Genomic DNA, 25966 nt, shown 5'->3' with positions numbered 1-25966 from the left:
CTAGTCTCGCTTACCCCCAAAATTTTTTGGCCAGTTCAATTTCTTGGGTGGGTTGTTTTTACTTCTTTCTTACAATTGTAGCATCAAACTATTTTTAGGTAAAATATTGATAAAAGGGGAAAGAAACAAAATCTTTCCCGATTTGTCCCCCCCTAAAATTCGTCAAATTGTCTACTGACTTACCAATTAAACTACCAAAAAATATTTTATGGAACTAGAAAAAAATAATAACAAAATTCATCTAGAAGAATAAAAGATCAGGAATACCAAGGGAATTAATGAAAAAATATAAAGAACAGTGGCTTAACGATATCAAACCCAAAGCTGTATTATGAAGCTGTAGTCATAAAAAACCATTTAGTACTAAGAAATTAAGTGATAAATTAGTGGAATAGATACACATAAAATCAAAGACCTATAATAATCTAGTATTTGATAAACCCCCAAAGTTCAGCTTCGAAAATAAGAACTCACTATTTGAAAAAATAAATGCTGGTTAAACTGGAAAATAATGTCAGAAACTCAGCATAGACCTACATCTCACATTCCACACCAAAATAAGGTCAAAATAGGTACATGATTTGGGCATAAAGGATGATACTATAGACAAATTAGGAGAACAACGATTAATTTACACACACATAGAAATCACTTGGAGAAGGGAGGAACTAAATAAGAACTAGAGAACATTATGAAAGACAAAATGGACAACTCTGATTATATTAAATTCAAAAGTTTTTAAAAAGATGAACAGGAAAAGATAATGATAATGATGGGAAAACTGGGACACCAATGCATTGGTGGTGGGATTGTGAAATGATCCAATCATTCTGGAGAGTAATTTGGAATTATGCCCAAAAGGCTATAAAACTTTGACCTATTAGTGCCATTGTTGGATCTATATATCAAGAAAATCATAAAGGAGGGGAAAGGACTCATATGTGCAAAAATATTTGTAGTAGCTCTTTTTGTTAGCAAAGAATCGGAAAATGAGTAGATACCTCTCGATTGGGGAATGGCTGAACAAGTTGCAATATATGAAGGCAATGGAATATTATTGTTCTATAAAAATGATGAACAAGCTGATTTTGGAAATGTCTGGAAAAATTTACATGAATTGAAGCTGAATGAAGCAAGCAGAACCAGTTATGCATTGTTCACAATAATAGCAAGAATTTATGATGATCAACTATGAAAGCCTTGATTCTTCTCAGTGATTCAGTGATCCAAAACAATTTCAGAAGAAATTGGGCAGAAAATGCCATCTGCATCTAGAAAAAGATAATCATAAAAAGAACTAAGGCGACCGAATGTAAATGAACACATGCTATGTTCACTTTTTTTTTCTGGGTTTTAAAAAATTTCTCTCATGCTTTTTCCCTTTTGCTCTGATTTTCCTCTCCTAATATGACTCATAGAGTAGTATGTGTTAAAATAAATAAATTTATTAGAAAAAAAGAAAATGAGGAAACTATGAAATTGAGGTGAGAAGAGTGTGCATTATAGACATGGAAATGCAAAGGCCTGAAAACAGAAGATGTGGTGTTATGTATGAAGAAAAGAGAAGCCAGTTTTGCCAGACTATTAAGTATATGAAAGGGCCAATTTATGAAGAACTTGAAAAGCCAAACAGAGAGTTTATAATTTATCCCAGAGGCAACTGAGAGCCATTGCAATTTATTGAGAAGGGGAGAGGCTTGGAAAGATTTTTAATGAATGGAAATCACTTTGGCAGCACAATGGAGAATGGATTGGAATGGAGAGTGACTTGAAGCAGGGAGGAGATTTAAGAGATTATTTCAATAGTCCTGATAAGGGTTAAGAAGGGATTGAACTAAGAGAATTATAAATAAAGTGAAAGAAGGGTAAATACAAAAGATATTATCGAGATAGAAATTATAACATTAGACAACTGATTATAAGGGATGAGACAAGAGTAAGGAGAGAAGCAGAGAATGACATTGAACCCAAGTAACTGAACCAATAGTAGTTCTCTAAATTCTAGTAAGGAAGCTCAGAGGCAGGGTTGAATTTGGCTGAAAAAGATAATGAATTTTCTTTTGGACATGCTTTTAGTTTGCCTTTGGGACATACTGGGCAGCTGGATGGCACAGTCAATAGAATACCAAACCTGGAGTCAGAAAAATTTCATGCTGTGAGTTCAAAACCTAACCTTAAACACTAATAAGCTATGTAACCTTGGACAAGTCACTTAACCCTATCTGTCTCAGTTTCCTCATTTGCAAAATGAGTTGGAGAAGGTAATGGCAAACTTCTCCACTACCTTTGCCAAGAAGTTCAAATGGGGTCACGAAAAAAAAACAGACAGAACTGAAAAACAAAACAGGAGATAAGCAGTTTCAAAGATCCTACTGGTAGTTAGAAAAACAGGACTGGAACCCAGCAGAGACATTAGGACTAGATATTTAGATTTTGGAATTATCTGCTGATATGAGAATTGTTGAGGTTGCTAAGAAAATATAGAGAATAAAAAGGCTACTCAGGACAGAGTTTGATATACTCAGAATTAGTGGGCATGTGGTATGAGAATTTCTCCTTCTTGACCCCTAGTCAGTTTAAAGACTTTTTGAGTAGTCTTGCAAGGACCCCATCAGATATGTTTCCTGCTAGGCCATATTAGATGCACTCCCTCTCTTTTCCAAGAACCCATCAATTTTATATTTTATGATGTGATCCAGAAATATAAATTCTATTCTCAGACATTATGATTATTTTTCATCTCTATTTTAAAATTGTTTTGTTTTTGATGTCTGTCTGGTAGGTGAGTGGGGAGAAGACCTTGGAGAACAGATGGAGATAAATAGTGATTCAAAAGAAGTGAATTTGGGTAGTAAATAGCTAACAAAGAAGATAGTGCCTGATCTGCCTTCTTTTAGGAGAGAAATAATGGTCTAGGGATCAGGGTTATTGCATATGCTGTCAGAGATGGTCCCTGGATTGAGTTAGTTGTTTTTACTTAATTAATTTGCTATGTTTCATGACTATTTTTAAAGGAAGAGGCCACAGAAAAATACAAATTGTCATGTCTGAGAATGAAATATTATTTTTGTACCTCTTCAGATGGTCCTTGCCATTAGACTATACTTTGCATCACCCCTATCACATTATATCCTCCTTATATGTATGTAGTCATTATATTACAAAACCATCCCATCACCTGGAATTTCAGATATAAGAGCAGGCCAAAGACAGAGATATTTGAACATCAGAATTGGGTTGAAAAGAAAGATAAATGTTACTTTTTATAATAATTACTGCATCAGCAATCAGCTATATCCCTTGTAACCTTTTCAATATACCCAATGAAGGACAAAGCAGGCCCTGCTTAGTAACAGTACAAGGAACAATAAACATTTGAATGTAAAAGGATTTTAAGGACAAGCAGCTTATACTCTTTATTAGCCTTCCTCAGAGAAATATGAATTTTTAAAAGGATTAAATTGAGAGTTTCAGGATGCTGAGTAGTGAGGTATATGGGATTCTATCATATACCCAAATATATTTCTGATAGGTTCAAAGTCATGAGTACTATTTATTGTTGCTTATATTCCTGGAACTTTTGGAAAATAAATCAAACTTGGAATTTTTCCACTGAGATGGTAATTTTGCTGATAATTTTGGCATAATCTTACACTGTTTCATTTATTGTTACACCTTTCATATCCTCTTCCACCATACTTGCACAAATAATTCCAAATTAAACAATGCCTATGCCATGCTCTTTTTTGATTGTCATATCTTGGGGACCTTGCAAGTGGCCTTGGTTAGCCTGTGGTTTTCTCAATCTTATAGTTCCTATCTTTCTTGTTTGACACTGTCACCACATCCCACTGATTTATTTCAGGGGAAGCTTGTGGACCTCAAAATATTTTTAGTCTCACTAGAAGTGTTAAATGTTTGGAGGTGTGGTAGGCAGACAGTCATATTTATTGGTGTCTTTTTTGACATAAAAAATAAAACACAGAATGTCTCCATCTAAATTTGGTCAGGAGAAAATAGAATAGAAAATAGAAAAGCAAGTGTTCTTGCTTGGGCACTGATCTGAATTGGAAGGAATATGTTGTTTTCAAATCATAAATAAGTCTTTCTTGTGTTAAAACTTCAAGCACAATTTTTATATTCCCCAATTAAGATTCAGATTATACAAAGATAAACTTTAATCAGCCATAAAAATCAACTTTCAATATCAAAAGGAAACCAAAGAGAATCATTCAGAAACTCCCTTTGGAGTCAGGCTGCAGATTGCATTGAAGATACTTGAACAAAACCCTTGACCTACATCAGGGTCAGAGGTTGCTTCTGCCTGTATTAGGGCTCTTTTGACGATTTCCTATATACTTTGATTGTAATTTTGTGTCTAGTCACTGTCTGATCCCAGAGTCTGGAAAAATGGGGAAAGCAACTCAGTATTTCTGTGCCATATGGATTGTAGAGAGGGAGAAGTCATTGTTAAAATCCAATTTGGGTGGGAACCACTGTACACATAAGTTAGAAAGAGCAGTTGTGAGAATTCCATCAGACTTTCAGGTTAAAGATCAAATAGACTTTTTTTCCTGACATAATGTAGAATTTACCCTTTGCCAGAGAATGTTTTAGTAGCAGCTGAGAAATGATTTTTGAAAAGGGACTAATTAAGAAAGGGAGGATAAAGGGAGCACTTTAAATCAGAAGCTAGACTAAGTTATGATGTGAAGTCTGTCATTGAGGTGCCCAGGTTCAAAAAGAGTTGAAGATCCCAGGAGGGCAGGATTGTGTTTTAAAAGCCAGAATTAATCGAATCCTCATTAATACCCAACTACAATGAACTGTCTTCATTTTGGCAGAAGTGTAAGATTCCCCTCTCTCTTTCTCCCCCTTGCTCAAGCCATCACATGGCAAAGTGAAATATTCTCAGAGGCTGAGAAACAAAAGTATGTGATTGCCACAATTCAGAGGACCTAGCAGTGTAATATCCACTGTCCACAGATTATCTTTGTTTCATAGCTCTGAATTATCCATGTACCTTGCTTCACCTTGCCTACCTGGGACTGTTTTTTTCTTTGTCCATTCCCAAGATGAGTATTGCTGTGCCTGATTCCTTTGCTATCATTGGCCAAGACTTAATGCTTGTAATAATTGACTGAGCTACAATGCTCTGTGTCCATTGTGGCTTTTTTTTTTTTTCAGTAATATGAACTGATTGATGTATCTACATTGAAAAATTTTGTTTATTAAATAAAAAGCCCCGGATTTTCAGTCCCAAAAGATGCCTTTCCTGCGCAGTTGATGAATATATCAGTGACAATTGTGATGCTACCTATTCCTTTTCATTCTTGTTCTTTTCAGTCATTTCAGTCACGTGCAGTTTGGTGTGACCTCACTTGGAGTTTCTTTAACAAAGATACCGGAGTGGTTTGCCATTTTCTTCTCCAGCTTATTTTACAGATTAGAAAACTGAGGCAAATAGTTAAGTGAATTGTCCAGAGTTATGCAGCTAATTAGCATGAAATCGAATTTGAACTTATGAAAATGAGTCTTTCTGATCGCAGGTCTGATACTCTTTCCACTTTAAATTCACGCTGTTTATCTTATCAATGTGGCAAGGCAAGCCATTCACTTCACAGTAATTGATATCAAATTCTACTCTCTACAAAAGTGATTCTAAAACTTCTCTTTTTTCTTCAAGCCTTCTGTGCCTCCCCTATATCTATATACCTCCCACTATACTAAGCTGCTTCTTTTAGAAAAATGATTCTAGCCTGTGAGATCTTGCTTAAGTTACTTTTTTTCCTGGGTTTCAGGTTTTTTTTTTTTAATTGTTAAGTGAATTGTTGATCTAGATGACTTTTATCCAATTGAAAATCTATGATGATATAACTCATAATTTCAGAAGTTTATCCTTCATTTTTATATTCATGATCCCATGAAAATTTTCAGTTGATACTTCATCATGTAATGGAACAAATACTGGGTTTTCAAAGTCTCTGTCAGAAGAGTACAGCTAAAACCAACATGCAAGTCTTTAAGTATAGAACCAAAAATGTTATACTTGCCTTTTGTCTAACAAATGATCCATATGAGTTAAAAATGCTTGTTAGTAAATAAATAATTAACATTGATTCTCAGAGACAGTGTATTATAATATATAGAAAGATATCTTCAGAATCTGGAAAGTTCTGAGTTCAAATTTCACTATTGACACCTACTATCTGCATAAACCATGTCTTAGTGCAACCTTTTAAACATTGTTCAATAAAAAAGGATAGGCATATATAGATATGATAAAAGGAGATTGCTATTCTAGAAATGTCTTATACTGATTAAATCAGAAGTTTTGTCACTATTTCTATTAAGTTATTTTTTTAGGGTGCAGCAACTCATGAAATAAAAGCTACTAAACTTTGAAAAATGTATCACTGAAATCCCAAATCTTTCAAAGAAGAGAAATATAATGCAACATGTAATCTCCAGTATAAAGAAAACATTTGCTAAAAAATAAAAAGCCAGTTATAAGCAAAGTGATCTTTGCTGATAATAATGTAACTGCACCTTTCTTAGTTTCAATTTTCCCATAGGAAAAATGAGGAACTGAATTCTAAATTCTATGATTGTGTTAGTATAAAAACCCATAATTGGAAAGGACCTCAAAAGATACTTAGCCAACTTCCTATTATGGGAAGAATCTTTGATAGCAATTTTAACAAGTAGTCAGTGAGTCTCTACTTAAATATCTCCAATAAGAGAGGAGTTCATTAACCCTGAAACAATGTGTTCCCATTATTTGACAGACCTCTTTGAAAAAGTTGCCTTATAGTACATACCATAAACAAAGACCCATATGATTCAGGGACCATTCAGTACTTCCCAGGCTCAGTGCATTATTCCAATTGTTAAATGTTTAACCTGAGCCCACATCTGTGTATCTCTATGTCTCTATGTGTATCAATTAAACAATTGATACATCAATCTCAAGGTGAAAAGCATTCAATTTAAGCAGAACAGGAAGGTAAATAACAAGATAAAGTATATAGTAATAAATACACTCACTGTACATTCATAAAACGGAAGTATCCCCATGCCTCCAAGAGTGATAATCAAATTTCATTTTGAATCCATCTATTTGCTACCTTCCCTTACTCCATGACCCCTCAATTCACAGTACAAGTTGGGAAGTTAGAATTTAAGCTTATCTGTCTCCTGTATTTTTTTCTCTCCAGTCTCAGAGAATTGATGCCTTAGCCTGAATGAACTCTAAAGTTTCTTACCAAGGTTCTTCAATTTTTATGGTACATCTAGACCATATTACACATATTCCTCCTGACTTCTAGGTAGCTCTTGTGGCCCTGCTTCTAGTTTTGCTTTCCTTCATCCATTCAGTATTACATAATTGCTGCTCCTCATGACTGCCCTCCTCTTGTTTCATATCTGGATCAACTGCTATATTCCTTGTGGTTTACCTGATTTCTTTGCACCCAGCTGTTATTTACTTCCCAGTTAATGTCTGTCTATTCCCCATGCAGCTGCCATCTTCTTCATAGTTCATGCTACCTACCTGATTCAATCAAATGCCCAAATGTAAGCCACTCTAGGAGGCTTATAACTCTGTGTTTTCTACAAAAGAATGATGATTTCTACTTATGACAGAAATCTGGGTCAGATTAAGATACACTTGAAAGTTCCCAGTAAAAATAGAGGCAATCTTCTCCAATCTTCATGGAATACACTTATGTTACACAGAAAGCTATCTTTGTTCATTTTTTTTCTTGCTGTTTCTGTTTTATCAGGCCAAGCATAATAAACATTATCCATAGTCCCATAATTCTGGGATTATGAAATCAAATCAAAGATCATTTCCCAATTCAAAGTGAAATTTAGTGTCCCTTAATGACTGCATTTAACACCAGCTACTCTTCACTTATCTCTATCTTAACATTGTAGATGGCTCAGCATGAGAAAATCATCATGCCCTTTTAAAAAGAACGAAAGGAAAAGTCAGGGAAACTATGAATGAATGTCTGATTTGAGCTCACACACCCCTAAATACAAATTATTATTTAGTAAATTTAATTGTGAGATAGAAGAAAGAGCCCTCTATTTACAATCAGATGACTTTTGCTATTTTTGCTACTTTTTCCTTTTATTTCATTTTTGATAAATTTGTAGATGTTATCTATGTCCCCCTTTCAACTCTCAACTATTGTTATAACTATATTTGAAGGTTTGTGTAACATGGTTGACCTCAAATCCAAATCACAGAGCAGTGTGTCCTCATCCACTCAAAATAATACTATATGATGATCAATTCTGATGGATGTGGCCCTCTGCAACAATAAGATGAATGAAATTAGTTCCAATAGAGCAGTAATGAATTGAACCAGCTACACCCAGTGAAAGAACTCTGGGAGATGACTGTGAACCACTACATAGAATTCCCAATCCCTCTATTTTTGTCCACCTGAATTTTTGATTTCCTTCACAGGCTAATCGTACACTATTTCAAAGTCCGATTCTTTTTGCACAGCAAAATAACTGTTTGGATATGTATACATATATTGTATTTAACTTACACTTTAGCATATTTAACATGTATTGGTCAACTTGCCATCTGGGGGAGAGGGTGGGGGGAAGGAGGGGAAAAATTGGAAGAAAAGTTTTGCAATTATCAATGTTGAAAAATTACCCATGCATATATCTTGTAATTAAAAAGCTATAATAAAAAATGAAAGAAAAAAATGACAATTTGATTTTCCTCTTCCCTTTTTTTAATCAAATTTATACAACAGTTTATCTATTTTGTTGGTTTTTTTCCATAAAACCATCTCTTAGTTTTCTTTATTAATTCAATAGGTTTTTTTTTTTTTTTTTTTTTTTTTTACTTTCAATGCTATTAATCTCTCCTAATTTTCAAATTTCAAGTTTTGTATTTGATTGGGGGTTTATAATTTGCCCTTTTTCTAAGCTTTTTTAGTTGCCAGCCCAATTCATTGATCTTCTCTTTTCCAATTTTTTGCAAGTAAGCCTCTAGAGATATAAAATTTCCCCTTATTACTGCTTTACCTGCATCCCACAAATTTTGTTATGTTGTCTCATTATTGTCATTCTCTTTGATGGAATTTTTAATTGTGTCTATGATTAGCTGTTTCACTCATTCATTTTTTAGGGTGAGATTATTTTGTTTCCAATTACTTTTTGGTCTATTTTCCCCTGGCTTTTTGTTGAATCTAATTTTTATTGTATCATGATCTGAAAAGAATGCATTTACTATTTCTGTCTTTCTGCATTTGATTTTGAGGTCCTTATGTCCTAATATATGGTCAATTTTTGTATATGTTCCATGAATTGCCAAGATTTTCTCCTTTCTGTCTCCATTCAGTTTTCTCCAAAGATCTATCATACCTAACTTTTCTAGTACTCTATTTACTTCTTTAACTTCTTTCTTATTTATTTTGTGGTTTGATTTATCTAGTTCTGAGAGTGCAAGGTTGAGTTCTCCCACTATTATAGTTTTGCTGTCTATTTCTTCTTGCAGCTATCTTAACTTCTCCTTTAGGGATTTAGATGTTATACCACTTAGTGTGTATATGTTTAGCATTGAAATTGCTTTATTAATTATAGTACCCTTTAGCAAGATATAGTTTCCTTCCTTATTTTAATTGGATCAATTTTTGCTTTTGCTTGATAAGATCAGGATGGCTACCCTTGCTTTTTTTTTTTTTTTTTTCTTACCTCACCTAAATAACAGCAGATTCTGCTCCAGTCTTACTTTTACTCTGTATGTATCACCCTGCTTTAAATGTGTTTCCTGTAAACAACACATTGTAGGATTCTGGCTTTTAATCCACCTCTGTTTTATGGGAGAATTTACCCCATTCACATTTATGGTTAAAACTACTAATTCTGTATTTCCTGCCATTTTATTATCCCCAGATTATGCTTTTCTCTTTCCTTTCCCCCTTCCCCCTTCCCCACTATTAAACTTATGAGCACCACTTGCCTCAAGCAGCCTTCCCCTTTTAGAATCCCTCCCCCTTAGAGTCCCTCCCCCTTTCTTATACCTTTGTCCTTCTACTTTTGTATTCCCTTCCATTTAGCCTACCTCTTCCCTCTTCACTTTTCCCCTCCCACTTTTCTTTCTTCTACTTCTTTTTTTTTTTAATTGTAGCTTTTTATTTACAAGTTATGTGCATGGGTAATTTTACAGCATTGAAAATTGCCAAACCTTTTGTTCCAATTTTTCCCCTCCTTCCACCCATCCCCTCCCCCAGAAGGCAGATTGACAAATACTGGTTAAATATGTTAAGGTATGAATTAAATACAATATAAGTATACATGTCCTAACAGTTCTTTTGCTGTACAAAAAGAACTGGACGTTGAAATAGTGTAATATGAGCCTGTGAAGAAAATCAAAAATGCAGGTGGACAAAAATATAGGGATTGGGAATTCTATATAATGGTTCATAGTCATCTCCCAGAGTTCTTTCACTGGGTGTAGCTGGTTCAATTGATTACTGCTCTATTGGAACTGATTTGGTTTATCTCATTGCTGGAGATGGCCATGTCCATCAGAATTGATCATCATATAGTATTGTTGTTAAAGCATATAATGATCTCCTGGTCCTGCTCATTTCATTTCATTCATTTCTCTCCAGGCCTTTGTGAAATCATCCTGCTGGTCATTTCTTACCGAACAATAATATTACAAAATAAGCATATGCCATAATTTATTCAGCCATTCTCCAATTGATGGGCATCCACTCAATTTCCAGTTTCTGGCCACTACAAAAAGGGCTGCCACAAACATTTGTCCACATACAGGTCCCTTTCTCTTCTTTAAGATTTCTTTGGGATATAAACCTAGTAGAAACACTGCTAGGAAAAAAGGTATGGACAATTTGATAACTTTTTGACCATGGTTCCAAATTGCTCTCCAGAATGGCTGGATGTATTCACAATTCCACCAAAAATATGTTAGTGTCCCTGTTTTCCCACATCCCCTCCAACATTCCGTATTATCTTTCCCTGTCATTCTAGCCAATCTGATTAGTGTATAGTGGTATCTCAGAGCTGTCTTAATTTCCATTTCTCTGATTAGTAATGACTTGGACTTCTTTTTCATATGGCTAGACATAGTTTCAATTTCTTTGTCTGAAAATTGTCTGTTCATATCCTTTGACCATTTATCAAATGGAGAATGGCTTGATTTCTTGTAAATTAGAGTCAGTTCTCTATATATTTTGGAAATGAGGCCTTTATCAGAACCTTTGACTGCAAAAATATTTTCCCAGATTATTGCTTCCCTTCTAATCTTGTCTGCATTAGTTTTGTTTGTATAAAAACTTTTCAGTTTGATATAATCGAAATTTTCTATTTTGTGATCAATAATGATCTCTAGTTCTTCTTTGGGCATAAATTCCTTCCTCTTCCACAGGTCTGAGAGGTAAACTATCCTATGCTCTTCCAATTTATTAATAATCTCATTCTTTAGGCCTAGGTAATGAACCCATTTTGACCTTGGTGGACAGTGTTAAGTGTGGGGCAATGCCTAGTTTCTGCCATACTAGTTTCCAATTTTCCCAGCAATTTTTGTCAAATAGTGAGTTCTTATGCCAAAAGCTGGGGTCTTTGGGTTTGTCAAACACTAGATTATCAAAGTTATTGGCTGTTTTGTCCTTTGAACCTAACTTATTCTATTGATCAACTGGTCTATTTCTTAGCCAATACCAAATGGTTTTGGTAACCGCTGCTTTATAATATAATTTTAGATCTCATACAGCTAGGTCACATTCATTTGATTTTTTTTTCATTAATTCCCTTGAAATTCTTGACCTTTTGTTTTTCCATATGAACTTTGTTGTTATTTTTTCTAGATCATTAAAATAGTTTTTTTGGGAGTCTGATTGCTATAGCGCTAAATAAATAGATTAGTTTAGGTAGTATTGTCATCTTTATTAAATTTGCTCACCCTATCAATGAACATTTAATATTTTTCCAGTTGGTTAGGTCAGACTTAATTTGTGTGGAAAGTGTTTTGTAGTTTTGCTCATAAATTTCTGATTTTCCCTTGGCAGACAGAGAATATTTTATACTATTGGTAGTTACTTTAAATGGAATTTCTCTTTGTAACTCTAACTGTTGGATTTTGTTAGTGATATATAAGAATGCTGATGATTTATATGGGTTTATTTTGTATCCTGCAACTTTGCTAAAGGTGTGGATTATTTCTAACAACTTTTTAATAGAATCTCTGGAGTTCTTTAAATATACCATCATATCATCAGCAAAGAGTGATAATTTGGTTTCCTCATTGACTACTCTAATGCCGTTAATCTCTTTCTCAACTCTTATTGCCAAACTAGCATTTCAAATACAATATTGAATAGTAATGGTGATCGTGGGCAACCTTGTTTCACTCCTGATCTTATAGGGAATGGTTGCAGTTTGTCCCACTACATATGATGCTTACTGATGGCTTTAAATAGATGCTACTGATTATTTTAAGGAAAAGTCTATTTATTCCTGTACTCTCAAGTGTTTTTAATAGGAATGGATGTTGGATTTTATCAAATGTTTTTTTCTGCATCTATTGAGATGATCATATGGTTTTTATTAATTTGGTTATTAATATGACCAATTATACTGATAGTTTTCCTAATATTGAACCAGTCCTGCATTGCTGGTATAAATCCTACTTGATCATAGTGTATTATCCTGGAGATGATTTTCTGTATTCTTTTTGCTAATATTTTATTTAAGATTTTTGCATCAATATTCATTAAGGAGATTGGTCTATAATTTTCTTTCTCTGTTTTCAACCTACGTGGTTTAGGTATCAGTATCATGTCTGTGTCATAAAAGGAATTTGGTAGGATTCCTTCATTCCCTATTTTTTCAAATAGATCATATAGCATTGGGGCTAATTGTTCTTTAAATATTTGGTAGAATTCACATGTAAATCCATCTGGTCCTGGAGATTTTTTCTTAGGGAGTTGATTAATATTTTGTTCTTTTTCTTTTTCTGAAATGGGACTATTTAAGCAATTTACTTGCTCCTCTGTTAATCTGGAAAGCCTATATTTTTGGAGGTAGTCATCCATTTCACTTAGGTTATCAAATTTTTTGGGCAAAGTAACCCCTTATTATTATTTTAAATTCCTCTTCATTGGTGGAAAGTTCTCCCTTTTCATTTTTAAGACTACTAATTTGATTTACCCCTCTCCTTTTTCTAATCAGTTTTACCAAAGTTTTATCTATTTTATTGCTTTTTTCATAAAACCAACTGTTAGCTTTATTTATTAGTTCAATAGTTTTTTGATTGGGGATTTTAAATTTGGTCTTTTTCTAGCTTTTTATGTTGCAAACCCAATTCATTGATCTTCTCTTTCTCTATTTTATTCAAGTAAGCCTCTAAGGATATAAAATTCCCCCTTATTACTGCTTTGGCTGCATACCATAAATTTTGGTATGATGTCTCATCGTTGTCATTATCTTGAGTGATATTATTAATTGTGTCTATAATTTGCCATTTTATCCTATCATTCTTTAAGATGAAATTATTTAGTTTCCAATTATTTTTAGTCTATTTACTTCTAACTTTTTGTTGAATGTAGTTTTTATTGCATCGTGGTCTAAAAAGAAAGCATTTACTATTTCTACCTTCCTGCATTTAATTTTGAGGTCTTTATGTACTAATATATGGTTAATTTTTGTGAAGGTTCCATGAACTGTTGAGAAGAAAGTATACTCCTTTCTGTCACCATTCAGTTTTCTCCAATGATCTATCATACCTAATTTTCCTAATATTCTTTTTACCTCTTTAATTTCTTTCTTATTTGTTTTGTGGTTTGATTTATCTAATTCTGAGAATGCAAGATTGAGATCTCCCACTATTATAGTTTTGCTGTCTATTTCTTCTTGCAACTCTCTTGGAAGTTAGATGCTATACCACTTGGTGCATATATGTTTAATATTGATATTGCTTCATTGTCTATAGTACCTTTTAGCAAGATATAGTTTCCTTCTTTATCTCTTTTAATTAGATCAATTTTTGCTTTTGTTTGATCTGAGATAAGGATGGTACCCCTGCTTTTTTGACTTCACCTGAAGCATAATAGATTCTACTCCAGCCTTTTATCTTTATTCTGTATGTATCTCCCTAATGTAAATGTGTTTCCTCTAAACAACATATTGTAGGGTTCTGAATTTTGATCCACTCTGCTATCCACCTCTGCTTTATGGGAGAGTTCATCCCATTCACATTTATGGTTAAAATTGCTAGTTCTCTATTTCCTGCCATCATGATATCCCCAGATTGTGTTTTTCTTTTTCTTGCCCCTCCTTACCCCCTTCCTTAGTATCAAACTTATGGGCCCCACTTGTGTCATGCTGCTCTCCCTCTTTAGCATCCCTCCTTCCTCCCTTTGAATCTCTTCCCCTTTCTTGTACCCTTCTCTTATTACTCTTTTTTTTCCTTTTCCCTTTTCCTCTCCCATTTTTTAATGACGTGAGAGAAGATTTTGTATAAAATAAATATTTCAATTATTTTCTCTTTGAGCCAACTCTGATGAGAATAAGATTCACACAATGTTCCTCCCCCTCTCTAAGTTCTCTCAGATATGATAGATTTCCTTTGCCTCATTGTGGAATGTAGTTTCCCTCTTTTTGTCTTCCCTTTTCCCTTTTTCTGACACTATCCCTTTTTCATTTCTACTTCCCCTTTTTATGTTATATTAGTAAAATCAAATTATATATGTGGTTTTTTTGTACATCCACAACAGAAATACAGTTTTCAAGAGTTCCTTTTACTTTTTTCTGCTTCTCTTGAGTCCTGTGTTTGGAGATCAAAATTTTTGTTTAAATGGAATTCTTCTGTTTCATTAAATGTTCATCTTCCATGGAAAAAATGCTCAGCTTAGCTGGGTAGTTTATTCTTGGCTGCATACCAAGTTCTTTTGCCTTTAGGAATATCAGATTCCATTCCAGGCCTTTTGATCCTTCAATGTTGAGGCGGCCAGATCTTGAGTGACCCTTATTGTGGCACCTTGGTATTTGAATTGTTTTTTCCTGGCTGCTTGTAATTTTTTTTCTTTAATCTGATAGTTCTGAAATTTGGCCACAATATTCCTTGGGGTTTTTATTTTAGGGTCTTTTTCAGAAGGTGTTTGATAAATTCTTTCAATGCCTATTTTACCTTCTGGTTGTATTACTGCTGGGTAGTTCTTTTTGATGATTTCCTGTAAAATAGTATGGAGGCTCTTTTTTTCATCATAATTTTCAGGAAGTCCAATGATTCTCAGATTTTCTCCTAGATCTATTTCCCAGGTCTGTTGTTTTACCAAGCACATATTTGACATTTTTTTCTAATCTCTCATTTTTTGGTTTTGCTTGACTGATTCTTGATGTCTCAATGAATCAGTCATTTCTATTTGTTCATATCTGATATTTAGTGAGTTATTTTCTTCATTAGCTTTTTAAAATTCTTTTTCTACATGTTCAATTGAGTTTTTAAATGAGTTGTTTTGCTCTATGGAATTTTTTTCCATTTCAATAAATTTTTTTGGTGAGTTATTTTCTTTTTCCAATTCACAAATCCTTCTCTCTTGGGAATTTTTAATCTTTGCCAATTTATAAATTCTGTTTCCCTGCACTTCTTGGGAGTTTTTTTTTTACCTTTTCCAATTCACATTTCAGAAGTTGTTGCTCTCTTGCATAGCTTCCTTTTCCTTTCCTCATTTTTCTTCTAGCTCTCTTTTAAGGTTTTTAATAGTTGGGGACCAACAATTGTCTGGAGACTGTCTGCTATTAGTATCCTTGGGGTTGAAAACCTGTTCTTTTTCTGTATAGAAGCTATTGATTGTCCTTTTGATTTTTTTATTCATTTTGATAAAGCCTGTAGGGTCTGCCTTTAGGGACAGGAGATTACCAGCTTCCTCTGCAGAGCATGGATAAGTGTATGGATGGGTAGCTGTCCTGCCAACTGGCTACAAAGAACAGCGAGGTACTGGAGTGCTCTGGTAAAGAGTCCCTCCTCCCCGCCACCAAGTAACTCAGGCCTGCACTGGGGAGTTGTAGAAGTGCCCTGCAAAGAACTCTGCTGTGCAAGTTAAGGACTGCCCTGGGACTTGAAGATGGGCAGTGAAAATGTCACTACCCCAGGCCAAAGCCCACTGTGGGGCTGTGGCTATTAGCAGCTGACCAGTCCCACAGGGACCAAAGTTTCCCTGCCCAGGGAAGCACAATCGGCTGTGAAAGTTCTATTGCCCCAGGCCAAGCCCCCCACTGTGCAGATTAGAGCCTGCCCTTGGCTGTGCCCCCCCTGCTGTGCAGATTTGTAACTGCCTCCACAAAACCCTGGTACTGCAGGATGTGGCTGTGGGGCTGTATTATGGTCTGCTTTGAGTCACTTCCAGTTTTGGGTGGTTATACCCAGATCTTGTTAGGTTCTGGTGTTTTTTAGAGAGTACCCTCTGTCTTTGGCTTTAATTTCTCTGCCAGTTTACTGCTTTATAATTAAGGCAGAGCAGTTAGCCTATGAGAGAGTTGTCTCTAGCTGCAGAGGTCACCCCCATCCCTCGTTTGCTCTGGATGCTAGTCTCTCCCTTCCTGCACTGGTCTGTTCCTGGCCCCTCAGGACAAACCTTTCCTGGCGATCTTCTAGATTATCTTTGGCTGGTAAGTTGTTGTGCTTCTAAACTTCATGGGTTTTACCAGTCAAAGGTTATTTTTGAGGCTAAATTTAATGTTGGTCATGAGGGCATGAGAGGAGCTTACAAAGTCACGTATGCCTTCTCTGCCAGGTTGGCTCCTTCTCCTCTCTTCCCACTTTTCAATGAGGTGAGAGATGTTTCTCTGTAAAACAAATATGTCTAATATTTTCTCTTTGAGCCAAATCTGATGAGAGCAAGATTCACAGTGTCTATCTCCCTCTCTTCTTTCCCTCAGATACAATAGGTTTCCTTTGCCTATTTGTGAGCTGTAATTTCCCTCTTTTTACCTCCACTTTTCCCTTTTTCTGGTACAATCCCCTTTCCACTTCTAGTTCTTTTTTAATATTTTAACAGTAAAATCAAATTGTACATGCATTCTCCATATATGCCTTCAACAGAAATACAGTTCTCAAGAGTTCTTTTTGCCTTTTTATGCTTCTCTTTGATCCTATATTTGAAGGTCAAATTTTTGTTTAGCTCTGGTTTTTTGCATCAGAAATAAATTTAATTCACCTGTTTCATTGAATGCCCATCTTCTTCCCTGGAAGAAAATGCTCAGTTTAGCTTGCAGTTTTTTTTTTTGGCTGCATTCCAAGTTCCTTTGCCTTTTAGAATATAAGATTCTACCCCCTTTGCTCCTTTAATGTGGAAGCTCCTAGATCCTGAGTGATTCTTATTGTGGCTCCTCAGTATGTGAATTGTTCTTTTCTTGGTGCTTGTAATTTTTTCCTGGGTTTGATAGTTCTTAAATTTAGTCACAATATTCCTTGGAGTTTTAATTTTGGGGTCTCTTTTAGTAGGTGTTTGATGAATTCTTTTAATGGCTATTTTACCTTCTGATTCTATGACATCTGGGCAGTTCTCTTTGATGATTTTCTGAAAAATAATGTCTGGGCTCTTTTTTTCATTATGATTTTGAGGGAGTCCAATAATCCTTAGATTACCTTTCTTAAATTTTTTTTCCAGGTCTGTTGTTTTCCTAAGCAGGTATTTAACATTTTTTTGTATTTGTTCATTTGTTTTGGTTTTGGATTCTTGATGTCTCATAGAGACATTCATTTCTGTTTGTTCAATTCTGATTTTTAATGAATTATTTTCTTCATTTTTTTTGCTTCTTTTTGTAATTGTTCAATTGAGTTTGTAAGTGAGTTGTTTTGTTGTATGGAATTTTTTTTTCATTTCACAAAAAATTTTTTAAAGGAGTTATTTTCTTTTTCCATTTCACAAATTCTGCTTTCCTGAAGAGTTCTTTGTCTTTTCCATTTCACATTTCAGGATGTTGTTATCTTTTTCCACTTTATCAATCTTTCTTTTAATGAGTTATATGCCTTTTCCAGACCCTTTTACAGAGTTTTCCTTTCCTTACACCATTTTTCTTCTAGTTCTCTTTTAAGATCCTTTTCAATTTTTTCTAGGAGTGTCTTCTGTGATGAGGACCAAGTTATAGCACCTTTTGAAGCTTTATCTAGAGATAATGTGCTTTTAGTTTCCTCTGGGTTTGAGATCTGTTGTCTTTCACTATAGAAGCTGTCTACAATTAGAGCTCTCTTTGTCTTTTTACTCATTTTTTTTTTTTAAATTGGGATCTGCTTTTAGGGCAAGAAGGTTCCAAGTTTCCTTTATAAACCAGGAAATGACAGCAGCTGTGCTAAGATCAGTGGCTGTGCTGGGATGAGCATCTGTGCTGAGTGGCTGCGCTGGGATCGTTCTGAGTCACTGATGGTACTGTGTGGGCATGGCCAGGTCCCATGAGACTCTGGCACTTTGGGGTACACTCTTTACCTTTTCTGTTTATGCGGGTTATTTATAACTTCTCTGTTGATCTACTGGCTTGCAACCAGGGCAGAGTAGTCAGTACTATGATAGAGTCCTCCCCATAGATTCTTCGCCCTGTGGAGACTTCACCCCATCTTTGGTCTGTTCAATATGCACTGGCCTCCATGTCTGTGCCCAGCTTCTTACCATGCCTGCACCCAATTAAAACAGACCTTTTCTGGTGATTTTTGAAATTATCTTCACTGGGAATCTGCTGCTAAAGCATGAATTCTGTCAGTCTAGTAGTATTTTAGAGGCTGAATTTCATATTAGTGTGAGGATAGAATGAGAGCTCAGAAAGAACCGTGTGTCTTCTCTGCCATCTTGTCTCTGCCCCCCTGTTTTTTCCCTCTTAAGAAGTCATTTGTCCTATTCTTGTAAGGATACTGATTAAAGTTCTCTCACCTTCAGTAGGAGATTCTTGGCCAACAAAGCCCACTCCTTGCTAAAGAATTGATGCCTTTAAGCTCAAATCTACCCTTTGGAACCCTGGCTTGCCTCATTCCACCTTAGGATAGATGTTCCATATACTTCCCAATTTTATTTTCTGAAGATAAGTCTCTATCTAGTCTTTTCTTTTAGGACTATTTGTCCAATTCTCAGGGGTCATAGAGGTAAGGACATGCCTTTCTAATTACCATTCTTTTTGCAGGTGATCAAAGGTGTGTGATGAAATGAAAAAATAGAGGATGAGTTTATGATTTATCTCATAAACTAATTATCCAAGAGATTATTAAATGAGATTATTAATTAAATTAAAAATTGATTATTAATAATTATAAGATCTTGCCCTTAAGATGTTTATATTCCAGAGGAACAAAGTATGCATGCATAAATATGCAAAACAAATGCAAAGGAAAGATACAAGATAAGGAAACTGAGGCCCTTTGAGGTCTAATGATTTCCCCAAACACTTTCAGTTAAAAATTAATTAGTTATTGATTAAATAAAAAAAAATATTGGTCCCTGTTTTTAAAGATAAAGGCATTTATATAGGAAAGAAGACAATGTGATTAAGAAGATTCTGAGTATGTTTGACCTTTTTTCTCTTATTTAAAGGTAGTTAGGTAGGAAAAGAATCCACCTTTCTGAGTAAATCCATAGGGTGAAATTAAGATCAGTGGATTGAAGATACAGATTTCAGCCTATTAAAAAGTAAAATGTCCTAATAATTAGTGCTGTCTCACAGTGGAATAAGCTTCCTCAGGAGCATTTAAAAGTGAGAGTTTTGAAATCGTCTAGTTTAGCATTCTTATTTCACAGAAAACCAATCAATCAAGAAGAATTTATTAAACATTCACTGTGTACCAGTGACTATACTAAGTGCTTGAAATTCAATTTAATCAGTTAAGAAACATTAAGTTCTAGAAATTTGCCAAGTGCTGGAGAATCAAAGACAGATAAAAATAACTGTCACCTACTTTATCTAATTTGGAAGTAACACAAAGACCAGTATATATGTAGACCATATATACAGTGTATTCTAGAGGCAATCTCAAAGAAAAGATACAAGCATTAATGTACACCAGGAAAGGCTTCTTATGGAAAGTAGGATTTTAGCTGAGACTTGAAAAAAAATAGGTAACTCAGAAAATAAAGATGAGGAGGGAGAAGATTCTAAGCTAATTCAAAGGCAAAAATATGGCAATCCTGGATATATCTGTATGTAAAAAATTTTTAAAAATGCAAAGTAGGGAAGATGGTGCAGTAGGTCAGAAAACTTTTGAATCCCCAGATTTTCTACAGAGAAGAGGGTAGGAGGGAGGGAGAGAGAGATGGGGGGGGGGGGGATGAAGAGAGTACAGTAGAAAGAGAGAGAGTGAGGGAGAGAAAACTTATCTCAGAATAGTTGAAATAAGACAGGAGAAAAACACTTGCCATTATCAGACAATTTGAGAATACCCCAAGAAACATACACTCTGCAGAGGTTGAGTTTCAACCTGAGTGAAGTACAAACACGTCCAGATTGACTCCACAGAATAAACAAACAAGTCCCAGGGCCAATTAGGTTGAAAGGCAGTCTCAGTCTTGGAAACATTCATCTTTCAAACAATGTGGCAATTTTACCCACTGTGTAGGAAAAGAGTGAAAGACCTTCCTCTTTTGAGGAATGCCAAACACACCTCAGTGAGGGGCAGGAACCTAGTTGCCTGCAGGCACTTGGAGAACAGATGACCAAATCTCAATTTGGGGGCAGAGAGGACAACTGAGATTCACAGCCACTACAGGGATCACAGAGAGTATGAACATTTGTGGAACAGTATGGCTGGAGGCCCTAGCTGTGTCTTGGGGGTGTAGTGGAGAGCCTGAGGTTGTACCCTAAGAAGGAGCTCATTCTATAGCAGTAAGAAGGACCTGAGGCTTGGTGCATCATTTTTTTTTTTAAATAAAACTTGATAATACTCAATGCTACAAAAAAAAAAAAAAAAAAAAAAAAAAAAAAAAAAAAAAAAAAAAAAAAAAAAAAAAAAAAACAAGCAAAAATAAATAAATAAAAATTAGTAAGCAAAGGAGATAATATAAATATAGATAGTTACTATGTGGATGGAAAAGATCTGAGTTCATATTCAGAGGAAGATAATGAAGCTTAATAAAGTCGCTCCTTGGAATTTATGACCAAAGAAGAACTAGAAAACATTATGATATATAAAATGGATAATTCCGTTTACATTAAATTAAAACAATTTAACACAATCAAAACTAACGCAGCCAGGATTAGAAGGGAAGCAGAAAGCTGGAGAAAATATTTTACAGGCAGTGTTTCTGATAAAGGCCTCATTTCTGAAACATATAGAGAACTGACTCAATTGTATAAGAATACAAGCCATTCCTTACTTGATAAGTGGTCAAAGAATATGAACAGACAAAATTCAGATGAAGAAAATCTTCCATAGTAATATGAAAAAATGCTCTCAATTATTATTCATTAGAGTAATGCAAGTTAAGACAATACTTATTTACTACTTCATAACTCTCAGTTTGATTAAGATGAAAGGAAAGGATAATAATGAGTGTTGGAGGGGATGTGGGAAAACTGGGACACTACTGTATTGTTGGTGGGATTGTGAACTAATCCAACCATTCTGGAGAACAAATTGGAGCTATGTCCAAATGGCTACAAAAATTGTGCATACTGTGATCCAGCAGCGTCTCTACTGTGTATGTATTCCAAAGAGATCATAAAAGAGGGGAAAGGAGCCACATGTTCAAAAAATGGTTTTTGTCAGCCCTTTTTGTAATAGCAATGAACTGGAAATTGAGTGGAAGCCCATCATGTGGGGAATGATTGAATTAGTTATGGCATATGAATGTGAATGAATTAGTTATGAATGTAAACAGATCCAGGAAAACATTTTCCATGGTACAATGTGGTTTGTTTGCTTGTTTTTTTTTTTTTTCTTTTCATGTTTTTTTTTTCCCTTTTGATTGGATTTATTCAGTTAGTTTGTGCAGCATAGTGGATATAGAGATATGTTAAGAAGAATTGCACATGTTTAATTTAATTTGGATTACTTGCTGTCTTCAAAGCTTTCAGGTTAAGTAAAAATATTGGCAGCAACAAGAAAAACAAAATAAATATCAAGTAACTAAAATAAGGATTACAAGAGACTTAGCAGCTACTATGCTGATGGACCATATAGCAAAAAATCTGGAGTAATGATCAAGGGTAACTTATTTAGAAAAGTTAAATATGAGAATGGAGAAAAATATTTAATGAACTAAAAAACTTTCAGGTTTTTGTGGCAAAAAAACCTAGAACTTAAGGGAAAATTTAACATGTACTAGAAAAATATAAGGTAGACATTAACTGATCTTGATGTCTCATAGAGTCATTAGCTTCCATTTACTCAGTTTTAGCTTATAATGTATGATTTTCTTCATTTAGCTTATATATCTCTTTTTCCATTTGATTATTTCTACTTTTGAAGGTGTTGTTTTCTTTTGCATTCAGCTTTATTTATTTTTTTTTTCTGAGGTTAAGTGACTTGCCCAGGGTCACATAGCTAGGAAGTGTTAATTGTCTGAGACCAGATTTGAACTCATGTCCTCCTGACATTAGGGCTGGTGCTATATCTACTGTGCCACCTAGCTGTCCCATTTAGCTATTTTTTAAAAATAATTGCCTTCCTTTTCCAGGCTGTTGACTCTCGCATTTCTTTTCTCATTTTTTTCTTCTATCTCTCTTATTTGTCTTATGAGCATTTCCAAGAAATCTCTTTTGATGTGAGGCCAATTCATAGCACTCTTGGAAATTTCCTCTGTGGACATTTTGTTCTCATCCAAGTTGGTTTTTTGGTGTTCCCTGTCACCATAGTAGCTTTCTAGGGTCAAGGTTCTTTTCTGTTTCTTGATCATTTTCTTTCCTTTTCTTTTGGCATTTCCTCTTTTTTTTTTTTTTTTTTTTTATGATTGAGCTTTGCTCTTGGGCTAAAGGGGACACTGTTCCAAGATTTCTGTGCAGCTCTGAGCTTTGGCTTTGAACACACATGGCCCTTATACTTCCAGGGAGCAGACATTATCTGCTTTTTCCAGAAAACAGCTTAGTTTCCCAAATTTTGCCTTCTGAATTAGGGACTGTCCTGCTGGTTTGTTCAATTACTGAGCAAGACTAAGGGTCTACATTGCTGATCTGTTATGATTAAGATCCTCTCACTGGATTTCTCATACTCACTTTGATCTGGGATGAACACCTCTTTCATCCCAGTGAGACTGACCTTTTTTGATTTTTTTCAATTTTTTTTTAGCTGGAGAGTGATTTTATTTCATCAGACTCTGTTCAGAGATTTCTTTTCATGAGGTATTTGAGGGAAACTGGGAAACCTTGGAGCAGCTTCCTGGCTTTACTCCACCATCTTAGCTCCACCCCAATAAGATAAGATAGACATTAAAGACAATTATAAGGAACTAAATAAGATCAAATATATTAGCAATATTCTGATTGTCATCATTATTTTGGTAGTTTGAAAGAAAATCATAGACAGCTAAGTATGATGGTGTGATTCTTAAAAAAATACTGTCGGGAGAGACAAAAATGAATAGTTATTTCATATAAATGAGACATAAAAGGAACAAATGTTGCAAGAGAAGCTAGTAGAAGTGAGAGCATGTAGAGCTGCAACCTCATTCCCTTCAGGAACAACATATATTTCCAAAAATATATATCCCAAAGAGTATAGAGGCCTTCTAAATTTAGAAAGAAATGAGACGGTTAGAAGATAGAGGTGGAAGAAAGGGTAAACAAAGGATTCTTAGAGGGGTGGGTAAGTTAATAAATATGAGGGCAAAGTAGAGGGTAGAAGTAAAGTAGAGGAATGAGGAGATGTAAGGTAAATAGGATAAGGATAGTGAGGAAAAATTAGAGGGAGTAAAATATTCAACAAGTAATTTTAGCTTAGAATGTGAATGGGATGAATTTATTGATAAAATAGAAATGAATAGCAGATTAAAATTCTGAATTCAACAATGTGTTTTTTGTCTCTTTTTCTAGTGGTAAGGAACTAGAAATTTAGTGGATATTTATCAGTTGTAGAATGGCTGAATAAATTATGGTATATTAGTGTTACAGAACATTATTTTTCTATAAGAAATGATTAGCAAGCTGATTTCAAAAAAAGACTGGAAAGATTTAGATGAATTGATTCTGACTGGAGTGAGCAGGACCAAGAAAATATTGTACACAATAAGAAGATTATGTGATGATGAACTGTGGTGGACCTAGCTCTTCTCAACAATGCAGTGATTAAAGGCAATTCCAACAGACTTGGGATGGAAAATGCCATCTGCATCCAGAGAGAGAACTATGGAGACTGAATGTGGATCAAAGCATGGTATTATTACCTTGTTTGTTTGTTGATGTTGTTTTCTTTCTCATGCTCTTTCCCTTTTGTTCAGGTTTTTCTTGCACTATATGAAAAAAATGAAAATTTTAAAAGCTTGAATACATTTAAGTTATATCAGATTACTTGCTCTCTTGGGGAGTGGGTAGCAAGTGAGGGAAAGAAAAATTTGGAACATAAAGTCTCACAAAAATTAATATTGAAAACTCTAAACATTTATTTGGAAAAATAAAATGCTATTTTTAATTTTTAATTTAATACTTTTATTTTCCCAGTTACATTTAAAACAATTTTTACATTTGTGTTTGAAACATTGAGGTTTGGATTCTCTCCCTTATCTCCACCCCTAGGCTCCATTAAGAAAGTACATGTGAAGTTATGCAAAATATTTCCAGAAAAGTCATGTTGTAAAAGAAAACATAGATCTCCCATTCTCATGAAGAAAAAAAAAAATCCTTGAGAGTAAGAGAAAAAAAGAGAGAGAGAAAAGAAAGGAAGGAAGGAAGGAGGAAGAAAGGGAGGGAGGGCTTCAATCTATATTCAGACATAATTAGTTCCTTTTCTGAGTATGGATAGGATTTTTCATTATAAGTATTTTAGAGTAGTCATGGATCATTGTAATACTAAGAAAAGCAAAGACAGTTACAGCTGTTCATCCTATAACATTGCTATTAATTTGTATAAAGTATGTTTCACTTTGCTTGAGTTCATAGAGAACTTTCCTTTTTTTTTTCTGAGAACATCCTGATCATCATTTCCCATAAAACCATACTATTCTATCACGAACACATATGGCATTTTATTCAGTCAATCCACAATTGGTGGGCATTCCCTCAGTTTCCTTTTTTTTTTATTTTGCTCTGAGAAAGAGAGCTGCTATAAATATTTTTGGGGAAATATAGGTCATTTTCTTTTTTTAAAAAATCTTTTTTGGCATTCATGTCTAGTATTGGTGCTGTTAGGTTTTTATTTTTTATATAAATTTTGCTTAGTTCCCTCTATGTTTGAGATATGAGGCCTTTTCACAGACACTTGCATCAAAATTCTTTTACAGTTATTATTGCTAACTATATTAACTGTCATTCATTCTCTCTTTCCTTTCACCCTTCTTTCATCAAAAGTGTTTTGCTACTTACCACTCCATTCCTTCCTCCAATATGCCTTCTCTTTTTCCATTTCCTCCCCTCCCAATCCCATTCTCTTCCTACTTTTCTTCAGGGAAAGATAAATTTCTATGCCCATACTGATTGTGTATATTATTTCTTCTTTGGTCCAATTCTAATGAGAGTAAGAGTGACTCACTCACCTTTCTCCTCCCTCCCCTCTCCACTCATAAAAAGCTTTTTGGCCTCTTTTTTTAAAAGCAGATAATTTTTATCATTCCACTTCTCCCTTTCCCTTTCTCCCAGTATATTCCTTTCTCATCCCTTAATTTCATTTTTTTAGATATTATCCTTTCATATTCAACTCACACCTATGACACCTCTCTCTCCCTTTCTCTCTCTCTCTCTCTCTCTCTCTCTCTCTCTCTATATATATATATATATATATATATATATATATATATATATATATATACTGCCCTAATAATGAGAAAGTTATTATAAATTA

The sequence above is a fragment of the Sarcophilus harrisii genome, chromosome 2 (genome assembly GCF_902635505.1).
Source record: "Sarcophilus harrisii chromosome 2, mSarHar1.11, whole genome shotgun sequence".
Lineage (NCBI taxonomy): Eukaryota > Metazoa > Chordata > Mammalia > Dasyuromorphia > Dasyuridae > Sarcophilus > Sarcophilus harrisii.
The sequence above is the reverse complement of the archived record's forward strand: the minus strand, read 5'-3'. Positions refer to the sequence as shown.